The sequence below is a fragment of the Amblyomma americanum genome, chromosome 3 (assembly GCF_052857255.1).
Source record: "Amblyomma americanum isolate KBUSLIRL-KWMA chromosome 3, ASM5285725v1, whole genome shotgun sequence".
Classification (NCBI taxonomy): domain Eukaryota; kingdom Metazoa; phylum Arthropoda; class Arachnida; order Ixodida; family Ixodidae; genus Amblyomma; species Amblyomma americanum.
The window spans coordinates 201,676,582-201,682,966 of NC_135499.1; positions in this window are offsets into that span (position 1 = coordinate 201,676,582).

Genomic DNA, 6,385 nt, shown 5'->3' on the forward strand with positions numbered 1-6,385 from the left:
AAAGGAGCGTGTCGACCTGATGTGACCCTGATTTGTCGCAGAGACAGGAAGCCGTGTAGAAACGCTCGAACCGCTTCCTCCATTTCGGCCAGTCGGCAGGAGTCGTGAAGCAGAAGGCTTAGGGCGGTTGAATGAGGAAGGACGGCATGTACTGGCCACGTAGTCCAGGCCGTAGACGCTGCTGTGACGTGTGCCACCGTTGATGCGTATCCGAGCGAGAGGAAGCAGCCCCGGTTCTGGCTTACTGTGGGAATTCCGTTACTTCTGACACCATGTTGGGTTGAGGAAAACGAGAGCGTTGAGACGCCAACCGGACAGTTCTATATCAGCGGCACGAGCACGAGACGCGCGCCAGCCATCGCGAGCCTCAAGCCCCAACTTGATGCACATATCCAAGGCGTACGGCGGAGCGTCTACGCGCCCAGCGCCGCGCCGCGACGGGCGTCGAAAAAAGGCATCAACCTCCACGCTCCCTGTGCTGGCGCGTTCCCCCTCTCGAGCCGACCGAAGGAATTTCAAGCGCGAAGAAAGGGGAATTGGGGGGCGCTGAAAGGACAACTTAAACCGCGAAGAAAAGTTCCAGGAACCTGAAAAAGCTTCAAGCCATGAAGAAGAGAGTCCCCGAGAGCCCCGCGGTTCTCCTATTGTTGTAAACCGGACCCCGCCTCCGACGCGTACACGAGCCCGCGCGCTCGGGCGCAGATATCTGACATGCGCACTGCTCACGCGTCGCGCTTTGCGCATGCGTAGACAGGATACAGCGTACGCCCGTGCGCGTAAGCGCTCCGCCGGTACGCGTAGGATGTGTCCATCGAGATGGGGCTTCACGCGGGCGCGCCGCCCGCAGCCAAGCCAAGCCACGCAGACGGCCTAGCCACTGCATGTGGCTACTGTCTACAACAGGATGACTACAAACCTATGAATGGGCTGACTATGAACCGAAAACACAAAAGAGAAAGTCTGAAAGAACTGCGACACTCCGATTGCTTCCTTGCTCCCTCTTCTGCACATGTTACTGTCCGCACGTCCACTTTTAGCAGACAAGCACAAATTCTCTACCATGTTACCTGTGCAACACCACATACTCAACCGCTCTGGCCGCTCACGCTGTCATCTATGTGACGCCTACCCTGACAATATACTCGACCTGCCCACGCGCCACGCAGATACCACGCTACCTACCACGCAGATACGTACCCGCCCGGGTGCCCTGTCCTTGGGAGAGCTGGGCCGCTCCTACTGTTGCCCTCCGCCCAATACTGTGGCCACCGTTCGTTGCCCATATCGCCAACGCCTGGGCTCAGACGGCGACCCGGACCAAGTCGGGAAATAAATCTCTCTCTCTCTCTCTCTCTCTCTCTCTCTCTCTCTCGGACAGAACCATTTCTTATTACAATTAGCTTTAAGCATCTTATTCGTGAGTGTTGCCGGTGAGGCAACATCTTTTTTATTAATTCACGAAGCCCCCTTATATTATCTGCGAGCACCAGCGCGCTATGCCAGCCAGCCAACTCGCGGACTTCCGATGCCTCGATGGTGGAGAGCTGTTTGTGTCGACAAAGGAAAATTCTGAGGAGGCACAGCGGCCACTGGGGGCGCGATGGAGAACATAATCACAAGGCTTCGCCCTTGCGGCCGATGTGCCAAGGTGGCTTGGCGAAAACGACCCTGCTCGCGGCGCTGATTCGAGTGCAACGCGCGCCAAGTCGCGTCCGATCCGGATTTGCGACTGGGAACTGACGTCGTCACCATCGGCGGCGGCCGCACAAACACAGACGCCGGACAATTTCGCGACAAGCGGAAACTGGGACATCCGGTGACCGAGACGTGGCGGCGATAAGCTTGCCCCGCAGTACTTGCCGCATGGAAAAGAAAATAAACAAAAACAGCGAGCGAGAGGAAGTGCCGAGAGCGATAGAAAAAAAAAAGCAGTGGCTCGACAGCGCGGGTGCGCAGCAGGACTACGAGACGAGAGACGACGACGAAACGCGGCCGCTGCCAGCTTCGAGCGTGGGCGCGTTTGGCGCTCGAGCTCCGGGAGGGACGCGGGACCCGCCGTGGGCCGCGACCTCATGCGGCGGGGACACGGAAGTGCACTCGGAAGCGTGGTCGTCCAGATGGGATTAGCGACGGCCGGATAGGGCTGCCCTAATCGAGCTCCGTCCGCGCCTCACTAATCAGCCGCAGCGGCGGCGCGGGGAGCAGCGGTTGGCTTGTTGGCGTCGCCGTTATTCTGGCGGTTGCGCACCTTTCGCTCAGTTGCGCCCACTTTCTGGGGAAGAAAGAAAGGGCAATGCACAATCGGCCTCACGCCTGGCACAAAAACAACAGAGTAGCCTAAGTATGCGCGCGAGAAGAAATGCGCGATTTCTGATCGCACTCACTGTTTCCGGGGATTGCGATCGGGCTCTTCTCTAGACAAGGCAACCCGTGTGCCCTTGATCAAGAGTAGACATTCTGGCTAGTTGGTGTGGGTTCTTTTTAAAGGGGCCATGGCATGGTCGTTCTTCATATTGCAGTTTTGTGTTTCAGTAACTAACACAAGAACTTTTGATTCAGTTTCCAAAATATGGCTGCCCTGGACGCGCTCTATATTCCAAAAAATGCGATCAAAACTGAGAACGGGGAAGCGACCGCCATATTGAATGCTTTCGTGACGTCACCAGGGCACACACAGAGCAACGTCGTCTGCTCTCGCTGCTGCAATGTGCACAGCGAGGTCTCTTGTCTCCTGTACTTCCGCGGGCGATCGAAGTAGCAGTCGTCCCCCATATATGAGTGACTGGGGCCGCCAAAGTGTTAATAATAGTAACGCAGCTATTCTTCGATATAGGTATAGGGTCCCGTTATACTACGCCGATAGGACGGCGGTCGGTTGGCTGGTCGGTATGCAAATGCCATCGCTGACGCACTGGTCTGTCAAGCTAGACCGACGACGACGCCAGCACGACCAACGACCCCGTATCGCAGTAGTGTAAAGAGTGAACTTAGTGGGAACTGGCAGAGTGTGGTGGGGGACTAGTTGGTATGACATTCTATAAACTTAAGAATTTTAAAACTTTTTGTGCCTGATGTACCACTTTTTGTACCACGGCGACAATAGCGATGTGCGTGCACCACCGAAGATGTGCTTTCATTCGGTGCCTACGCTTAGAACCTATCGGCGAGGCAATTGAGCGACACGGGCAGAAAACGCCGCACGACGGTGCCGCTCGTCGCTCGCCGCTGTCGCCTGGGCTTGTGCGGCCGAGCGAAAGCTTCACGCCCGGTGAATAGACGGCCAGAAAAACTGCGCTTGTGTACCTTATCCTTATCGAAACAAGCGAAACGAGCGGCTGCATTTCATACCTTTACTCTTTCTTACTAATCTGAGGGGAACTCCTGCCAGATGCTTGAATTTCGGCCGACGGTAGACCGCCAGCCCCTTTCGTGAGGAGGCCTAGCGAGTACTAAGGATTCGTGTGGGTGATTTCGGCGATTGCGGAGGGCGAATTTGCAAGTTTTAGCGCCTGAAAATAGCTGTCGAGCGTAGTTTTGGCCACAGTGCCCGAAAGCGACGACTGCCTACATCGCAGGGCCCGAGTACAATAAGAGGGAAGTGTCGATATGTGACCCGGTCTGCACAGCATGTGCTGAAGGCAGCCGGCAGCAGCCATCGGCTTCGAGTGTGGACAACAAATCTGGTTGTTTTCATTAATTCAAGTAATGTCCGAACGTATTTTTGGCTAAACCGCTTTAAAATCAAATACTGATCACATAAGAGGAAGCAGACACAATTAGCGGGAAGCGCTGGTCCTACGCGAAGCGTTTCCCAAGCAGGCGATTTAGCATCAGCGGCACTTATTGCAGTGTTATCATAATGTGTAAATGAGTAAAACTACAATTTGTGAGCAATACTACGTAATATTTAAGATAAGGAGAGCCCACCTTGCGTTTTATGCCAAGCAAACGAGCAGTACTGTTCGCGCACAGCTATGTTAACAACCCCAGCGCGGGGCTGCAGTTGTGATCGTCGCATTCCTAGGCACAATGCTCACGCACAGTAAACGCTAAATGATGTACAATTATTTTCAAGCACTAATTTAGACGGCGGGGATTATTTATCGGTGCGGGCAGTGAAACCATTCGAGTTGCGTTGGGTTTTACAAGCGGCTTCGTTCCTGCAAAAGGGTTCTACGAGCCGAAGGGGATGTATGTTCGACTTACAAATGCACACATGCAGCGGGGAAGTCGTCTCATTCGGCACTTTTCTCTGCTCCTTTCGTGCCTCAAGGTTACTTTAGTGCCACCTTGTGAAAATTTGAGATTAATTATCGAGGTGATGAACAGCGGACAATAAATTGGTAGCCAGCTACCAAACGCCGCGGCTTTCCCGTCGCACATCGGCGAAGGCATGCACGGCACGTGCCGCTTTTCACAAACGGGAGCACTTGACTGCTCAAAAGAAACCACACCCATAACATAAAAGTAACGCGTTTATGAGCGTAAATAATAAAGCAGGGGTCCATCGATTTCTGTTTCCTCAACAATCAGGAAAGGGGTGCCACGAGCAAGTCCGCTTTCTTAAGGATCATTCAGGTCGCGTACTAAGCTGATGGCTTCCGAAAAGAAAACACTGAGAATGCATTTTATTGCGATAAGCTGAAAAGAAAGAAAACTTTTCGAGTGACCGCCGTCTACGGTGTGCATGCAAGCATCTCAACAGCGCGCAGCAGACGACGCGGGGCGGGTATGCCCCTCTGACGTCAGCGATCAGAGGTTGCCAGACCAGCAAGCAGTTCGCAGAAGAAACTGAAAAAAATTCGTATTAAAATTATTTACCGCACAGAATCAACTGAAACTTGGGGAAATTTTAATTTAACAGGTTCAGAATTAAATGTGATAAACAGGATATGCGTGAAAATAGGCTGTCATGGCCCCTTTAAGAAACAGCACAAAGCACAGGACAAGAAAGCCAACAGGAGTCCTTGGTCCTTCTGTGCAGGTTTTCGGTCTCTCGGGGACCTCGAACAGATGTGCGGAAGCAGTACAGAAAAAGAATTCCATTCGAACTCACTTCGCACAAGTCCATTTACGAATGTAGCAACCTATAATAACCAACGAGAGGTATCGAGGCAACATTTCTTCGTAAATGTTGCACAAAGCTCCAAGCCTGGCTAGGGCTGTGTTCTCGAGACAGTGCTCCACGTTTTGATAACTATATGCCACCGAGTTTTTATAGGCACCTTACTGGTAAGTATAAGCCCATTTGTTCTGTCTACACATTTTTCTACTCGCTTCGCAGGTTTCGCAGAAAGTTCTACGTGTTTTCTCTGCTCAGCAAAGTCACTGCGTAAATATAGAAAATAATGGGAAAGGTGACTCGCCTAAAATATGCCACCCGCTGCTCTGTACAAGCCACATGAACATTCTTTCTGCCTTATCGATGCGCTGCCGTTTTGTGGTTTCATTCAACTTCTGCACAAGCAGAATTGTTCAGTCCATGCAAGCCGTGTTGAGAATTGGTACATGGCCTAGCGCGATCGTTTTCTAATCTTTTTATTCATCTGGAGTAAGTTCAGCAACTTAAAAAATATGGAATAAGTTCTGCGTTTGTTCCTGAGTCCGCATTAGACGTGAGCTCCCTTGCCTTGATATTTTTCATTCCGCTACTGCTTTAGTTTAGAATATAAATTATGCCGTAAAATTCAAGGTATGTTGTCATAAATAAATGGCTACTGCGTGTCAGCCCACCGTACACAACAAACAACATTATTTTTATTTTCTTTCCATCTTTGTACGACGATGAAAATACATCGCCGAAACAAACAGCCAACAATGTGGAAGTGATGGGACCTTTTATTCTTTCCTTATTTTTTCGTCAGCATGGACGTTCAGACTCTAGAAGTTCACTTATTCCCTGAAATATATTCGACTCCTCATTAAAAATCAGAATATCTAATGTGTCTTTGAAAGAAGGACATGTATAACTGTGTGCTCGATTAATATACTCGAGACCGACCTTCTTTTTTATTTTGCGTGCAGGTTTTGTTCAGGCGGTCCTAAAATGTTCATGTCTTTTCTGAGCTGCCATATCGTTTAAGCATTAGGCATACGATAGCATTACCACAGTGCCTAAAGTATAAAACACAAAAGAGGTGGGAACTTCTCAAGCATGTTTCGCTTCGTTTGTGCTGAATGATCTTTCTACGGCTGTTGATTCGTCGTCCTTGATTTTTTCCGCGGCATTATGGTAATACCCACGTATACTTTTAAGCGCAAGGTTATATTGTAACTTTCGTCCAATCTTCGAACCTGAATCGAAGATAGAATGTTTAAAATTGTTCCGTATGTCCGCTTTAATACTGATGGGCATGATCGATGGCAACCAACAAGCCTCTAGCGC